General features: G+C 42.2%; 1 pseudogene; it reads right to left on the minus strand.

The window, feature by feature from the left end:
* Positions 1-14207, minus strand: part of LOC143411409 (protocadherin-8-like) — a 134238-nt pseudogene extending 120031 nt beyond the window's left edge.
* Positions 14208-18904: the final 4697 nt, after the last annotated feature.

Genomic DNA, 18904 nt, shown 5'->3' on the forward strand with positions numbered 1-18904 from the left:
ACCACGACTACTTAACTTGTAATCCCAAGCTCTTCTTATACCTTTCTGGCCCCATGACAAACCCTTCAAGGCCTTATTCAAACCCAGATTAGCCCAGGATCAGGGCCCTGTTGCTATTGAACTTGGCCATAGAAGGGTACAAGAAAAAGTTAGATCTCCAAAGGAGGGCTCCATAATGTTGTTCACATATGTGAATGACATTAAAGTGTTGTAGGGAGGTTCACCAATATACCTGGTGAAGACCAAATGCTGGAATCTGTTGTTGACTTCAGAATGCTCACCCAATGCCTCTCAGTCTTCAGTTTGACTGCAAGATGAGGGGAAATAAAGCCCATACCTCCAGCCCAAGGATTCTAACCACCACTAAACCATCAGCAAGTACTAACAGGTCATCTCTAAAACAAGTCAGTCCAATTTCTTCCACTTCCACTGGTCCACACTGCTCTCATATCTCCCTGGAAGCACTGCAGTAACTCTAAACTTAAGTCCCCTCATTCACTCTATTCCAAACCTCATCCATGCAACCATCAAACTCACTCTTGAAAGCCACCAATGGCTTCTCTTTACTCTTTAGAATCTGACTCCTCATGATGACTTACCAAGTTTCCGCTTGATCTGGCCCCTACTTGCTCCCTAATATGTTATTTATGTACTTCTTTACCTGTTGTATGTCTGTTTTCCCAAGTAGAATATTTGTTCGGGGAAAGGATATTTCCTGTCTTGTTTATTTCTATTACTCCAACATCTAGCACACTGCCTGGCTTATACTAAACATCCAAAAATATTAGTTAACTGCATAAATGAATGTTTTCTGTGACATGTAGATGAATATAAACTCTCTTCTAAAACAGCTTCCTAGATTTTTTTTTTTTTTTTTTTTTTTTTTTTTTTTTTTTTTTTGGTTGGAGGTGCTAAAGGGAATGGAATGGACTATAAACTAAAGACTTGGGTTTTGGTACTTGCACTGGTACTTTAACAGCATGAGTCTAGGAAAATTCACAGCCTCAGTTTCCCTGTATGTTAATGTTGCCTTTCCCACTTCCCATGATCCTGCTCACTCAGGAAACCATATTAAATGACTACTATCTGCAAGGTGCTATCCTCGGTACTGGCCAAGATGAATAAGACATGGCACTTGTATAGGAGACACAAATAGACTATATACAATATTACTGAAGCCTTCCTTTGGAGATTAGTAGTAAATATGACTGTCTTACTATGTGATCCAAAAGAAAACAACATGACAACGAAGATACAACATGACACAAAGGAGCAAGAAATCAGTTCAATCTAATGTTTGGAGTGGAGATGACTGAAGCTGGTTTATGGTGACTTGTAGGGTTTCAGGCAGAGGTGTAACACATCACATCTGGGAAACAGAAAGGGGCTCGTGAGGGCTGGTTACACAGCATGATGGGGTACCAGTGGAAAATGAGGTTGGACAGGTAGACTCCGGCATGGAACACGGAGCTTTTATACCAGGCTTAAGAGATTGTCTTATCCTATAAGAGATGGGTTTTAAGCACAGAAAAACCTAACTAAGTTTGTCCTTTAGAAAAATTATTCTGACAGCAGCCTGGAGGGTAGATTAGGAGGAAAATATAGTAGAATCAAGGAGGGGAAGCTGTGGGAGTTATCCAGGCAAGTAGGATTCCCTGAAGTGTCAGAGATCGGAAAGAGAGAGAACAGGCATGACAACTGAGAGATAGGTTAAGTCTCTACCTTCTGGGACAGTTGGGTGCTCCAGGCTTGAGTTATTGGTTGATACAAATTTTCCAAACCCAGCATACAAGAGGAGGAACCAGTTTAGGAAGCGATGCACGGAGTTCCTTTTGAACCCAACAAGCTACTCCTGTGAAAATAGATAAGAGCAGATGTTGTGGCTGGTGTTCTTGTTTGGAGTGGCTGCCGTAGCTAGGACTCCTTACCCAAGTCACCATCCATTGCTTCATCTCCTCTCAGGCATGGGGAAAGCAAGTTATGATCACTTCTTTCCTCATGGGGGTGTAGTGAGGCTTTGTTTAGCTATTTAAAGATCTGTGCCACATTCAGATGAAAGGAGCTCTGTTGGTTGAGAGCATAAGGAGACCAAGCACAAAGAAATGTTTAAATGGCTGCCTGAAGGGTAGGAGACAGGCTTGCAGGGGGTTCATTCTGCCTTCATAATTAGATTTAAAGATTCAGAGATGAAAAACAAAAGATACAGACAACAGAAGATATGGATTAGTTCTCTCTCCAGATGGATTAACATTTGGATTGTTTCTCCCAGATGTGACTTGCCAGGATTAAAAACCCACCATATTTCTCCTGCAAAGGGACACTCACAGGGGAGGCAGAGGAGACACCAGGGGCCCCTAAAGACACAGCTGTCAGCTCATCAGCTCACCGTGGGGACCTCACTCTGCAGAGGTGCAGAGGCTGAGACCAGGCAGCTTCAGGAATGAGACGAAGCCCTTCACCAGCCCAGGGAGTTATCACCCATCCCCCGCCCTCCCAAAGCCCAGGGGGAATGTACATCAGACATCCAAACCCAGAAGCCTGGAAAAAAATAGAAGTTTGCTTGGTCCTAAGCACCAGATGGCTCCCTTTCAGACAAGACCTTAAGTGTCCACAGCATCCTTTCTTCTCAGCTAACCTTTGAGACAGCTCCTTCTCCAACTGCACCTGGCTCCTACCAGCTGCTCCTCCCCAAGGGGCTCTGTAAAAATAAGTCAGACTTTATAAGTTCTGGAAGAAGAACTTCTCCAAGTTACAGTCTCTGGAAGATGGCAGCTTCTTCTGCCTGTGTGACATGGCTCCTCCACACTCACTCTCTCCCTCCATTCCCTTCCTGCACCATCTCTAGCATTTGAGTGCTCTTAGCAATTCTTCAAGGCCCTGACACATTACATTCCCCCCAAATGTCTTCCCACAGCAGGATTCTCTCTCTCCTTCTCCTTGTTCTCCCACTGCATTTTATTGGCTATAACCCCGAGTTAAGTCTGTTTGTATTAAAGTTGTTGTGGCTTTGAGTTCCTGTCCCACTCTTGATTTTCAGCCCTCAGAGAGCAGAGATATGTTGGACTCACTCTGCTAGCCTCCAGGGCCTGCCATATTGAGGTTGTTTGGTCATTTTATTGAATTCATCAGAATAGGTGAGAAAAAACAGCATGTTGCTCTGCCGCAGTGAGAAGAGGCAGGTGCTCTAGAAATGAGTCTGTTTCTCCTAGCTTCCTGGCTTTCATAACCCATTGTTATTGCAGGGGGACTTAGGGATGTCTGGTAAGAGCCGTGGTTATAGGTCTGAGAGTATCCACTGGCCAGATTGGCAGCTTCATGCTTCAAGAAAGTTCTGGCTCAGACACGGCTTGGCACAGTGCTAGCTTTTGAGGTTTGATATAACAGACAAGTCTCAGGCCCTATTTTCTTCATCTAAAGTGATGATTCTGATGATAATCATTTCTATCCTTGCACATAATTGTACAAATAGTATGTAATATGTGTGAAATCCGTGATACAAGTGGGCACTTTGCACAGTGTCTGGTACCAAAGATGTGTGCAATCAATTCATTGAATTATTCATGTGTTGATGAAGAATATTAACTAAGAAAAGGCACAGCCTGGATAGGAGGAATGCACAGCCTATTAGAAGCCTGGTTCTTTTGTGATGCATATTAGTGAAACTGCTTAGGTGCTGATGCATCTATAATCTGGGATACAGAGACCTCAGTTCTGACCTACCTTCTCTGGCACCCAAGAATATGCTAAATAACTTCTCAGAGCTTCAACTACACAGGGTCAAAGCCATGGCTCCCACCCTCTCCACAGGATTATTTTGAATAATAAACTACACAAAACCGTGACTCAATGAAATGTGAACATATTGCACAACCCTGCACTCAGCCCCTAGTAAGCAAGACATGAATAAAGGTTAGCTTTTATTTTTACAATTATCTTTTTTCCTCTCTAGACTCTAGCACCTTAGGGTCAGGAAATGTGTGAGTTTTGCCTCTAACTCTTTATTCACGCTTCAATACAGTGCCTGACAGAGAGAGGAGTCCCATTGAATGAAGAATGGAATTAATGACCTGTTCAGCGTTTTGTAAACTCATGTGCATAGAAGCTATGATGATCAGTAATGTTTATTCCATTCTATTGGCATTCAATGATTTCTAGTCAGATGTGGTGACCAGTTTAAGGCAGGACATATTTCAGCTATTGAATCTGTGATTGCATTGTATTATGAATAAAAATAAATCAACATTTTTCTTTTTTTTCCTCAGCCTAGTTATTATCTCTGTGCCATAATTGGGGATTGGGAGAACTTCTGTGTTCCTTCTTTTTTCATGTTGACCAACAAACTCATGATCTTGAATGCATAGTAATAATTAGTATCGATTAACTTGATTTACAAACTTGGGCACATAGCTCTGTGCTGGGAATTTTGTGGGTTTTCTTGACCACAGGCAAAAATAGACAGACAACCATCTGAATCCATGATCATGCTGAGTTTCGTCTAAACCAAAGACCCACATTTCAGACACTGCCTAAACTCAGGGCTCTAGAAATAAAAAGGAAGAGGGAAGTGACTATTTTTAATGCTCTGCCCCATGCAGGGACTTCGTATTTGTGTAGCAGTAAGTTGTGCTGCCCATCAAGTGAAAGTTTCAAGTTCTTGAAATTTCCCTTCCCCTTTGAAGTTAAGTGTAGTCACATGACTTGCTTTGGACAATGAAATGTGAGCATAAGTGATGTGTGTCACTTCTGAGTTAAAGTTTAAATAACCAGCTGCTATTTTGCATGCTAACTTTTCCTCTACCATGGCAATGTGCCACATGTTGGAGCTTCCTGTAGCCTGGGTCTTAGAGTGAGAATGATGTGAAACAGAGCCCCCAGATGACTCCCCATGAATACGTACTATCATCAGTAATTAAATATTTGATGGTCTAAGGCTCTGAGATTTGAGCAGGTGATTTGTTGCTGCAGCATAGCATATTCTATCCTAATTGATAAAATATGTTACTTCATTGAATTCTCATTTAAAAAAAATATATATGCAATGGGTATTGAAAGACAATTCTCTTTTTTTCCACATTTTTATTGATGCATTGTAGTTGTACATAATGATGGGATTTGTTGTTACATATTTGTACCTGTACACAATATACCAATATAATTTGGTGAATATCACTCCCCAGCGAATATCACTTCCCTGCTACCTCCCCACCTCTTACCTCTTGGTCCCCTTCCTCTACTGATCACCCTTTTATTTTCATGAGATTTCCCATTCTCCTCCCACAATATACCCCTTTCTTTTCCTTTTTTTCTTCTCTAGCTTCCAATATGAGATAAAAAATGTATGACTCTTGACCTTCTGAGTTTGGCTTATTTTGCTTAACATAAGGTCTAAAATTCCATACATTTCCCTGTAAATGAAATAATTTCATTCTTCTTGATGGCCAAGGAAAATGTCCTTGTGTATATATACCACCTTTTCTTTATCCATTCATTCATTGATGGATACCTGGACAGGTTCCCCAGTTTGGCTATTGTGAATTGTGCTGCTATAAACATAACTATGCCTGTATCACTACAGTATGATAATTTTAATTCTTCAATATAAATACTAAGGAGTGGTATAGCTGAGTCATATGGTGGTTCCATGCCTAGCCTTTTGAGGAACCTCTGCCCTGATCTCCAGAGTGGTTGTACTAATTTACAATCCCACCAATGGTCCAATGGTATAAAAGTGGGGAGATAATTATTGATGGGTCTCAAGCATCCTATATTTTTCAAGCAAGGCACTAATTGCCTTTGTTTCAGAATATTGTCCCAAGGATGTTTGTAGAGCTGAATTCATGGAAAAATAGAAGAAATATCTCCTTCCACAGAAAAAGACAAAGATTCTCACTGGACATTCTAAACTCAGGATACCTAAAGTATTCCTTTCTTTGAACCCTGCTCACTGTGTATATAGGCATCCATCTGAGCCAACTGCAAAGAGGAACTTACACAAATACAGTGATGTTCATGTTCTGCTGTACCATGGTAATAGAGTCCGTGTTTCTGATCCAAAGGTTTCATGTCTTCTGCCAGCACCTTTGAAATCATGATGCACTAATATGTTAGCTGGGCGGTGGGTAAAATCTCAGACTTTCACTGTTCTTCACAGTGGGTGTGAGCATTGCCATTTTACACTTGATAAAACTGAGCCTCAAAGAGAATATTACCCAAGGTGACCCCATTAATAGTTGGCAGATCTCATTTTTCCACTATTTTCCATTGCTTGCCAAGGGAAAAAAAAATTCTTCAAGTATCACTTATTTGTTTATACATTCCTGAACTCAAGCACTCATTTATTCAGTTAATGTCTACCAAGCAACTACTTCAAGCACTATGGAAGGGTGCTATTTTCTAGTATTCTTTAAAAATCAGCATTGAGTTCTCTTAACAACCAGCTTTAATGTTTAAAGTAAGGCATATAAGATTATTTTAAACTTGCACATACTATACCCATTTTCATTTGCCTTCACCCAGCAAGCAGATGATCTGGATAGTGTAGCAATGAGTCAGACTTTTCACAACTTAATATCCAGTATATTTTCCTTTTGGTACAGGTAGTCTAAGAACTTTGGCCATCTCTGGAGGAAACAGAATATGTGTATAGTCAGAGATGTTTGCAGTCCTGTACTTGCTGCTCACTGACAGCACTCAGACTCGGGCATGGGCTTAACTCTATTTCCCTGCTTCTCCAGGACACAGCATAGATGAAGAGGAGCCAGAGGCTTAGCATCACTAAGCTGCAATAAAGATGCGCACTTCCCACACACTGCAAAACCTCAGGGTGTTAGATTCCAGGAACTAAGCCCAGAGCCTCATATCCATTCCCCACCTAAGTCCCCCTTTCTAGTGAGGCATGCTAGAAAGACGGGCTGAGAGAGCTGGGGTCAACTCTTGACTCCAATTCTCACTCACTTCTTTAGTCATTTTTGTGCACTTTTCTTTAACTGCTCTGAGCTTTCATTTTCTCTTCCAATAAAGTAGCATAGTAATATCTAATTTATAAAATCCCCATGAAGATTAATACATAAAACAGTATCTAGCACATAGTAGGCTTTTAATAAATCACAGCAATCCACATTATTATCATCATCCTTTGGCTTTGGCTGGATAGAGTGAACAACCCTTTAAACAAAAAGAAAATTAGAGATTAGGGGCAGAGTCACTGGCTAAAAGCCAAAGGGGGAAGATAAAGTTTTATAATTGCCTCTCCTGGGAAAAGTAATAAATGTAGGCAGCTGTGCTGCTCCCACACTTTGGCAGCCAGAGGAGGGCTGTGTCCAAAGATTTCTCTCTCAGAACATACAAATGTCCACCATGCACAAAGCACTCAGTGTGTGGCAATGGTGGATACAGAGGTGGGGCAGGCTCAGCTCTGTCTTCTAGGTGTTTATTATCTGTAGAGAATGAGACAAAGAGAGGATTAGGCAACCACATAAATCACTGTGATATGAGGCAAGCTGAGAAAAGAGAAGAATAGGCAATAGGTGTTCCTGGAGGGTGAGCTTTCGTTTTGGTGAAGGAAGTAAGGTGGATATTTGGGGTAGGCACTGACAGAGGAAATATGCATAGAGAGGCATGGGGGAGAGGAGGGCAGTTAAGACAAAAGGAAGGTAGTCAGTCTGACAAGGTTTGGGGGAAGCAAGTAATGCAGTTCAGCTGGAAACTGATGAAGTAGCCAGGAAGCAATCCACACAATGGGTGGTCTTGAACAAGGGTTTAATGTGGTTGTCAATGAAAAGAGGCTCCAGACTATACTGAAGGAAGATTAATGTGGCAACTGTGTGTAGAACAGGTCCCAGTAAGAAGTTGGCAGCAGGGAGATCAAGTAAGTAAGCATCCAGCATTCCAGACATGAAGAATACATAGAAGCCCTGAATTCAGGGTAGAAGCATTGGAATAGAAAGGTTGATTCCCAAAAGATAAAGATTCTGAATCCAAGGAGGAGAAACTTGAGAAACTCAATAGTACCCAAGCTGTGTAGCAAGCATTCTCTGTACCAGACCCAGAGAGGACATCAGCCAAGCACCCCTGGGACTGAGTCATAACCCACTCACTATGGAGAGGGGACATACCTGAGACCTTTGCTCACCAGAGCCAAATTGGTCAAAGATTTGAGAATGACTTAAGCAGTCACTTTCCAGAAAAGGATGGATTTTTCCATACAAACTAAGCAAAGAATTCCTGGGCTGGACTACTTTGAAAGATCTTAAAGATGGGCAGGATGGAGGAGGCCATTGCACTAGCCTGAAGACTGCAGATTCGATTATCTGAGATCAAGCTGGGGCTCCAGTAACTCTTACCAGCACACTCAGGGTCTCCTTAGGAGATTCCAAAGCATCCCTAAATCAGGGACATTCCCAGCTGTGTCATATGCAGCCCTAGAGCAGAAGGAGGAGGAAATTGACCAAGGAGGTTAATTAGGAATTTGACTACTCCTTTCACAAAAACATCCCAGTGGGAAACCTTGTTGCATGCAGCTTCAGAGAATGAGCTTTCCAAAATAAAAGAGCTGCTGGGTTTTTTTTTTTTTTTTTTGCAAAGCAACTTGGCAAAAGTGGCTTAAGATCCTGATCAATTTAATTTAGCCATCTACTAAATTAAACCTACATCAGGTGTTATGATTTAGATGTGGTGTCCCCCAAAAGCTCAGGTGTGAAACAATGCAAGAAGGTTCAGAGGAGAAATGATGGGGTTGTAAGAGTCTTAACCCAATCGGTGATTTAATCCCCTGAGAGGGATTAATTGAGTGGCAACCGAAGTGATAGTGTGTGGCTGGAGGAGGTGGGAATTAGGGCATGGCAAGTTGGTGTATATGTTTGTATGTGGTGAGTGCAGTCTCCCTGCTTCCTGGAAACCCTATGAGCTGCTTCCCTCAGCCACACTCTCCCTCCCTGGTGTTCAGCCTGAGCCCAAAGAAATGGAAATGACCTTCTAAGGACTAAGACCTCTGAAACCATGAGCCTTCAAATAAACTTTTCTTCCTCTACAGTTGTGTTGGTTGGATCTTTCAGTCACAGCAGTAAAAAAAAAAAAAAAAATCCGACTAAAACATTAGGATACCATGATAGAATATGCATATATGGTTTTATCTTCCATCAGTCTGTCCACCATAGGAAGAGTAGTGATGTCGGAGAGATGGAACTGAGACAGATTTTGTTTCCTTCTTCATGCTTCTATAAACTTTCAAAGTTTTTCTCTGGTAAGAATGTATTAACAATAATCATCATAATAAACTTTTCTTAAAGACTTACTTGTATTTTGGGTAAGAAACCACAAACTTAACAGGTCTATCACCCCACTCAAAAAAATAGAAACAATGATCACACCCATTTTACAGATAAAGAAACAAAGACTTAGAAAGGTTATTTGCTCAAAGCCACCTTTAGGTAAGAAAGACTAGAAGTCAAACTTGAAGTCAAATCCAATGACTCCAGTCTTTCTATGCTTATTACATTAATTCTCCCGGATGATAAGTATATGTGTGTGTAGTGCTTTTAATTCAAAAGTGCTCTTATTTTCTCTACATTATATTTTTAAGGAAGTATGGGATGTTCAGAAGAGGAAAGTACAACCTTCAGGAGCTACACTCTGGTTTTCTGCCAAGAAATTCACCTTCAAAGGCAGTGCCACAACACCAATGATAGGAACTTCTTTGCAGTGGGAGGAATATAGATTATAAAAGGTCAAGAAAAACTGCTTTCCATAGTTAACAATTTAGCTCATTAAGTAAACAAAGTTATGTTAAGTAATTAACACAGAACCTGTCGTTAGGATTTACAAATAGGTTAAGAACAAGTAAGAATGTGTTTTTCATTTCAAAATAAAATACAATGAGAAAGATCTTTCCATTTTTTCCCCTTGGAGACCTCAAGTCTGTTTCTTTGATAGGCGGAATCAAAGGGGACGCATACCTGGGCTCCTGACTCTGGGTCCAGCCCAGTCACTGGTCAGCTGTGTGAGGACCCTGGGGAGTCACTTACCCCTCCCTGGTTTCAATTTCCTTATCTATAGAATAAAGGGGTCTAGATGATGTTTCTAGCTCTGGTGACTTCTGTTTGAATGATAAAATCAGCGTGGATGATAAACCTATATCTGAAAAGGTTAAGAGACTCCCAGGAATAGAAATGCAACACATTGCAGGGCCTTTGTCCTCTAGAAATCAGGACACCAGACTAGAAGCCCCAAATGAGATCACAGGCCAATGATGAGATCACAACAAAGCATCCAAAATGGGGGCTGATGATAAGGAGAAAAATTGGGGTTGCCCATCTACCCATGTTTCCCTTTCAGAGCTGCTATAAGCACTGTATTCTGAACCCCACTCCCGACTCTTTTTAAGCACCTTCTATGGGACTAAGGGTTTATAATCCCAAGGACCACTAAGCTAATTTATCCAATGAGAAAAGGAAGCTATTTTCTGTGTGTGTAGCACAATTTCCCCCTTGACAGTGCACGCACAGGGCTGGCGGCGCCTGGCTTGCTCCTCCTGAACACCAATTGATATTCTGCTCACAGCGCAGCACACAGGAGTCGAGGCCAAACAGAGATGACGCACTAGAAACAGGCCAAGAGCAGGCCTTTCTTCCAGGGGATGGGTCCTGTCACTTACTCTCCTACTGCTTTGGGATAGCAAAAAAATAGACAGAGGAGCAGATCCTCAACAGTGTTGTTTGAAGAACAAACACCCATGCCTGTCAGAACTTCAGAGAACCAAAGCATCACTGAGTGGTACAACCTCTGGGAAACCACACACCCTTATTCCTCCATTCAATAGCAGTAAAAGCAAATAACACATTTAGTGAGCCAGGAACCAGCACTTGTTGGTATATGAGATTGGATAAGTTGGGTCAGGATTAGATGCTGCCCATAAGGAACACGAAAATTGAAACTAAATAAAACATTGACTGTGAACATGCTCCCTTAGCCACAAGAGAGTAGGTTTTACTTTCCTCAGTCTCCCCCAGCTCCAGTACCAGGTTCTTAACACTACAATTGGAAGACAGGTTGAGAACAAACTGGTGACTAATCTTATGGGTTAGACAAGATGCCAAAATTGGGAATATATTTTACCTGTGAATCCTCACAACTACTATATTTCATATTGAGAAAACTGACACTCAGAGTTTAAGAAGCCGGAATGAGTAAGCACAGGTAATAAATTGTGGAGCTTCCAGTGTTTGAATTCAGCTTCGAATTGTCCCCCAAACCTGGTCTGTTTGCATTAAACCTCACTGTCATCTCACATCCATATGCCAAGTGCCTGTCGCATTGTGATTGTCTCTGTGTGTCCCCATATCTCCAAATGCCTTGGGGTTTAAGAACAGGTCAGTATAGCAGTGCAAACTGCCCAGGCCCATGGTCTGTCCACATTTTCCTACCTCCAAGAGACCCTTTCCTAGAGAAGGACCCAATATGTGTTTAATCAGCCTTCGTTTGACAGCTGGAGCTAGGAGCAGATGTTACTGCATCCTCCTCCCCCACTTTGACCTCTTTCACATGATTCCCTGACCACATCGCTGAGTCTACAGCATATTGTCCCCAAAATTTTCCATTCAGGCCACTGGGCCATAAATAACCAAACTCACTAAGCCATTTTCCCAAAACTCTTCCTGTTGCCACAGTGCAGGAGCTTCAATGTTGAGCAGAAGTCTCAGCCAGCATCAGGGGCCCATGAAGGAATCGGGACCCAGGAACCAGGTGTTCCATTTCAATCACATTTTTTTGCATAGCCTGATGTCTCTTCAATCTGACTTGGTGGTTTTTGTTTTTTTTTTTTTTTTCAATTGACTCATGTGTTTGCATGTCACTAGAAGCCATGGGTTTCCTGGCAGCTTCCCTGAAACAAGACCAAAAAAAGTGAAAAGATAAACAAAGAGACAAAACAAATGACCTTCTCCTATGAAGGGTCCATGGCTAGGGTGACTATATGATTTATTATTCAATATATACATCAGGACAATGAACATAAACCAAACTGTCCCACCCAAGCCAATACATCGCTTCTCTAGCCAGAAAGTAAGCTTCAGACAGCAGGGTCCATGTTTTTAATAATAATACCTATGAAGAACAAGAAAAAAATCCAAGAGCCCCTCCCACTAGGGAGGCAGTGGAGACAGGGACCAGCAAAGGTAGGAAACGTGTGTCATTGCTGTCTGTATCCTTTCTTATCCCTTAAACTGTCCAGATGTGGCTCATCCACACAGCCCACCATCCTCAAAATCCTTAGGCTCCCCACCATTCAAAGTTTCCAAGCAAGGTTTAAAAATCCAAACCACTGTGAATAAATTCTCCGCCAAAGATATTTGCATTTTAACTATGAACAAATTCCTAAGGCAAGAGTGGCTCTCAGCAGCACTGGGATCTAGACCAGGTAATCAGAAGCTACTCCATTCTCTTGTGAGGACCCTTCATAATGAAAAAGCCCCTCTACCTTCTTAAGTTTGCTGGAGGGGTTTAAAGGGAATAACCTGGCCCTCATGCATATTGAATCCCTAGGATTAACTGATCCTAGGCTTTGTCGATACAAGGTTAATGAGAGACAGACGCTGGGGATGCACGCCTTGCCTCTGCATTGCCCTGTGGATGCAGAAGCCTGCTCTAGAATCTCCTATCTCCTGTTGACAAAAATGAAGTTTCTCTCCCTCCAGGGAATGACAGACATGCAGACCAGAGGTCTACTGCTGGCCCAGTCTGCAGCCGAATGACAACAGAGTAACACCAAGAGAGAGCTTCCAGGGTATTTCTTAATTGGGTGCACGGAATCCAGAGTCTAATGGCCATTTAAATACCAGCCCCATTAGCTGCTTCGCTGTAGAACTACCTACCAGATGTGTAACAACCATATTTACTGGTCTGTTTGCAGCTGGTTGTACCTTCTCTGGGCTCATGCCCCATTCATTCAAATGGCTGTTTTCCCATCTGCTTAAATGAGAGAAGTGTGACACAGCCTGGGGACATATTCTCTCACAGGCACACACACAGAATGCCCAGTGCAGGACCAGGAAGGAGAGCACTGCCAAGGTCAGATGACTGCAACCGTCTGATTTTTATTAAAAACAACATTTAAAAAGAACAAACATCCTGTTACCACCAGAGCACTGTACTTTATTTTTCTGCTGGGAGAAGAAGAGCTCTCTGAATGTTTTATTCAGCAGGAACTAGAACACTGTTATTACAAACTTTCTTTCCCAAACTAATTCCCTGAGCTTATGCTGCCAGAATTCCTCCTCTCCACGGCAGTTTTGCCTTCACTCATTGACTTCTCAGATCCTGCTAGGAAATCTGCCACCCAGGCACAGAATACAGCTGATGGTCTCAGTGGGGCTTCAGGGCTCCTTGTGCTACAGCCCTGCCTGGGGTGGGTCTGAGAAAGCCAATGCGGGGTCATCTGAAAACACACGATGCTTCCATGACTTACCTGGATTCTCTCCAGGTAGAGATAAAGACTGTCGAAGGCCTTGGATGGTCCCCAACTGCAATGTCACCTTGGAATTCTGGGCAAAATCTCCTGAGAGCAGCAGCTTGTCGGCCAAATGACCCCATAGGTTAGCCAGGCTCAGAAAAGATTAAAAGAGGAAACATAAGGGATATGGAAATGCTGAAAGTTTCTGGGTGGTTCTACAAGTAGAAGAGATTCTTATCCACAAGCAAGAAACAAACAAACAAACAAAAAAATAGAATTGAGATGCCTGAACATCTCCTGGGACACTGGTGGGTCACCTGAGAGTGACTCACTACATGGCAATATTTGTCTCTGATGGAGTCTGACAGAGGGTCTTTAAAGTTGCAAAAGTCAGCTCCCCATCGAAAGCTCATTCAGAGTCATTGCTGTTGGAGGGGAAACTCTCTCCCACGGTGTTGGCAGCAGGCAAAGATTCTACTGAGGTGTGAACATTAAATCTGTGCATATGTGTATACACACATAACAGACACACACTTACACACACATATATATGTATATATAAACACATGCACAGATGGCCCCAAGTTAAGAGAGTTTGATGTTCAATTTTTCAACTTTATGATGGCACAAAAGCAATTCAAATTCAGTAGAAATCATACTTCAAATTTTGAATTTGGATCTTTTCCCAGGCTAGCGATATTCAGTACAATACTCTCTCAAGATGCTGGGCGATGGCAGCATGCTGCAGCTCCCAACCAGCCATGTGATCACAGGAGGAAACAACTGATCCTCTACAGTGTACTGTGCTGCTAAGCTGTGATGTTTGGTAGGTTAGATGTATTCAATGCATTTACCACTTGAGATTTTAAACATAACAATAGGCTCATCCAGATATAGCACTATCATAATAAGTTGAGGAGCATCGAAAGTGATGGATGACCAGGGAATAAAGCAGGGCTAAAAGAAGCAATCACCAAAAACAAAATGTGAGCATCAGTAATAATGATTGTGGTGTCAGCTATTTTCTATTGGCACTGTCACCAATTTCAATCTCTCTTATCGTCTCCCCTAATACAATGGAAGAAAGATTAAAACTCTATTTACAACTCTTTTTTACAGATACAGTTCTGGGTGCATTTTAGATTCAATCAATGAGATCACTTATGTTAGATTTGGAAGGTGGAAGGCTTGCTCTCTGCAGATACAGGGAGATAAGTAGGCACCAGCAGAGGTGAATGTTCATGACCTATGTTCATGAATGTTTGTGACTCCATGTTCCATCATCTGTTACCAGCTTGAAGATGTGAGGATGACACCAATGGTAGACACAGATTCAGGTTCTTGATTTCTGGATTCTAGTTAGTGGTGTGACCTCGAAGCCCAATGTTCACTGCTGCATCTCAAACCTTTCTAATGATTTTGTAGACCCCTATTCTCCATGTTAAATCTTTTCCTTATAATACCTAGAATGGTGCAGCAGACTGACTGGCTGCTCACCAACCTGTTTTCTGTTCTGCTCTGTATCCACAAGACTGTACGTTTCCCCAGTCTCCCTTACAGCTTAGCTGTGGTCCTATGGTAATGGATTGTGAGCAGAAACACTGGGCATCTCTTTCAGACCAACCTCCCATGTAAGGTCCTCCATGCTCTTTTTCCCTTCTAGCTGCTCTGTGGAAACAAGCACAGTGACCTTGGAAGTCACAGGGGAATGAGCCTGGTTTCCTGAATCACTGCTTGGAAGAGATCACCTTTGAAAAGAAGCATTCTTCTACACAGTGATACCATACAAAACCATGACTGAATGTGAAGGGGTAAAAAAAAAAAAAAAAAGTGTTGGAAATGTGGGAAATGTTAGAAGCAACAACAAAGACAAAATGGTAAAGCCAGTGGTCATTGAAGTAAGGGAGAAAGAAAAGTAGGCTACTGTGCTAAGGCCCTGAGATAATTAGGTATATTTACTAAAGCAGTTAGTAGCACCCCAGTTAAGACTGTTTCTGCTTTTATCTCCTACTTGGAACCCTGACTTACAACAGCCGCCAAGGATGAAAGAGAAAGTCACCAATAATACAGATGTAAAGAACATTTGGGGGATCTGGGGTGTAACACAGTGGTAGACCACTTGCCTAGCAAGTGCAAGGTCCTGGATCCACAGCACTGCAAAAAAAATAAATAAGTAAAATTTAGAAATTAAAAAAAAAAGTATTATCCATAAACAAAAAGAATGCATGAGTTGGCAGGATCCGATCAAAAAAAAAAAAAAAAAAAAAACAACGAGATTTGGCACCTCTGTGGGGCAATCAATGTGTCAGTTAGCTTACTTGTGTCCATCATTTCACAATGTATATGTAATCAAAGTTGTATACTTTGAATATATATAATATTTATTTATTTTTTTCCAATAAAGCTAAAAAGAAAGGAATGGAGATTTGAGATACTTGGAGTCATGTACATTTCCTAAATGGAAATATAGGAATCCAAATTCCTTAGATGGTGTTTTGGTTAGCTTTTGCATTGCTGAGATGAAAATACCAGACAAGAACAACTTAGAGGAGGAAACATTTATTTGGGACTGATGGCTTTCAGAAGTGTCAGTCCACAGATGGTCAGTTTCATTGCTCTGGGCCCAAGGTGATGCAGCACATCGTAGGGGAAGGGCCCAGCAGAGGAAAGCTGCTCAACTTATGGCAGTTTCAGGAAAGAGAAGCTGGGGAAAGGGGCTGAAGGGAAGATGCACCCTTCTGGAACACTCCTCCAGCGATCCACCTCCTCTAGCCATGCCCCACCTTCCTGTAGTTACCGTCTAGACAGTCCATTCAAATCGGGATGGACAGATTAGGTTACAGATCTCATAATGCAATAATTTCACCCCTCAATATTCCTGCATTAACACAGGTGTTTTGGTGGGACACCTCATCTCCAAACCATGACAGTTGGCAGATAAGCCCTGGCCATTAGTCTAACCTCAATCTCTGCCACCTTCCACATCCACTAAGCTCCAGTCGAGCTACTTGGAAGTTCTCAACTACACAACAGGTCCTCATCAGGGGACCTGAGGTCTGGGAAACTCTTCACAGCAGAACTCCTTGCTCTAAGAGGTCCAGGGTGGCACCCAAGAAAAAGTCTCCCCTTTGGATAGATTGAAGGTCCTCTTTCTCACTGTGGACCTTGATTCTGAGGGCTTTGTTCCCCGGGAAGGAGTTCCAGGAACAGATGCAGACTCAGAGACAAGTGGGCGCATCCCAAGCTACAGATGTGGGGCCTGGCCACTGAACCGACAACTCAAATAGCATCCCTCCCAGATGAGCCAGGCCAGCTGGTCTGTTCCACTGCTCAGGATCGTGCCTTAGAAACATGCCTGCCTTTTATTTTCTGATGTGTCAAATTCACCCTTTCATTGTTCCGGAACATAGTGGAGCACAGAAGGCTAATTACCCTTCGTAGGGTGACATCTATTTGAGATGAGTAAAGGCTCAGATCCAGAACGTCCCTCCCTCTGTCATCCTGAAGGTGGCCACAGAGCGACCCTCAGTCCCTCCTTTGCCAGGCTTTCCTTTTCAGTGGTTCAGGAATCAAGAAGAGGAGAAAAGCACACTCTAGAGGTTAGTGATGTAAACAAACCCTAAGAGGTAAATATATTTTACTGAAAGTGGGGTACCGAGTAAGTATCTCTGGTCTGAAGACTGATACTAGAGAAGAGCAGAAAAATGTATGCGCCCGTTTTAGTGTTAACCATAGAGCTTGATGAAAACCTTCACTTGGGCTTGAAAGGAGAAGGACAGCAGGCTCTGCTGCTCCTGTTGGTCTCTGTTTTGGAGTCAGAGCATTGCAAGGTGAAGACAGACCAATCCGAAGGTGAGGACAAAGAGAGGAGGTTTCTTTGGAATTCTTTCAGTCTTCTTCGAGGAGTCTCTAGTGCAACAACCCTTATGGGGGAAATGTACACTCCAGTTGCAATCATCTTTATTCCTCGTCAACCCAATAACCCCTCTGAACCTAAAATTTGAAATGGGAATCAAAGATAACTCTGAGGGATGAACATGGACCAAAAAATTTTTTACTAGACACTATATACTTAATATTATTTAATTCACCCAATAGGACTCTGAGTGAGGTGGGTTTTGTTCTATCTTACAGAAGAAAAGAAAAAAAAAAAAAACAGAAAAGTGATTCAGAAAGTTGGGTCTCAGAAAAGTTAAGTGTACCTGCTTATAACCATACCACCTGTGAGCGATAGGAAAAGTCAAACCCAGTTTTGCGTGACTCTGAATCCTGCACTCACAACCACTCCTTCCTTGCATCATTAATTAATATCAGGACTCACCTGGACAAGGATGAGGTAAAGAAGTGGAGAACAAACCTTGAACATAGCTAGTAGCAAGGAAGCATTCATGCTTTGAGAGTGCTGCCAGGTAGGTTTGACTGATGCCAAGATCCAGATCCCCTCCCCTGTAATGGCAACTCCAGGCCACCAGGGAACACCTGCAGGTTACTACAGGGCTCCACAATCTCCTGTCCAACCCTAAGAAAAATAATAAAAAATGCAGGAAGCCTCAGGGGCTTCTTGATAATGCCCAGTTACCCTACGAGGTGATTTGAATCCACTGGTTTTCTTCAAAATGAAAACTGAAGAAGCCAGACTCAAAAAGCTACACACTGTTATTCCATATATGTGGCCGTCTGAAAAACCACATCAGTGGTTACCAGATGCTGGAGGGCAAGCATTAGGAATTAACTGTGAAAGGGCATGAGAAAACTTTTTTTTTTTTTTTAGGTATGATGAAAATGTCTTTTTTCTCTAATTATGGTAGACTTTACATAACCATACATTTGTCAATACTCATTGACTTGTACACTTAAAATTGGCAAATTTTACCATGTGTAAATTACACCTCAAAAAAGATTAGATAAATATATGTGCATATATTTATTTATATCTACCCACACATACATATATACATATTTCAAATAGGCACTAGCTGATAAATCTGGAACTAAAATTTCCATTGTGTAACTGCATTGCAGTCAACCTGAGTCTGAACCCCTGAGTGGGTCCACCTTCTCAGCAGGGAAATTTCCCGCAGGCAGCCACTGCCAGCTGATTCACCAGGTCCAGGGGGAAGGAGGATCTGAAGGGAATTTCCAGGCAAATGCCTCTGTAGCAGTTCGAATAAGAAGCTGATTGCTAGGGTTACCTCAGCTTCCTGCCTTCTCTCCCGAACCTTCAGAGGTCATACTGTGTACTAGCCAAGAAGCACTCATCTGGAAAATTGCCTTAAGCCAGATTAAATATAACATCACTGTTTTTAACCTATATCTCACATGGCATACATGTCTTTATCTTCATATCTTGCTGCATTTTGAAGGCCATACCTGTCTCTACGCTCAGCCCTGAAAAGACAGGAGAAAAATCTTGCTAAAAATACTAAGCATTGTAGCTTCCGGCTGCCTCAGAAAGCGTGG

Source organism: Callospermophilus lateralis, chromosome 12, assembly GCF_048772815.1.
Source record: "Callospermophilus lateralis isolate mCalLat2 chromosome 12, mCalLat2.hap1, whole genome shotgun sequence".
Classification (NCBI taxonomy): Eukaryota; Metazoa; Chordata; class Mammalia; order Rodentia; family Sciuridae; genus Callospermophilus; species Callospermophilus lateralis.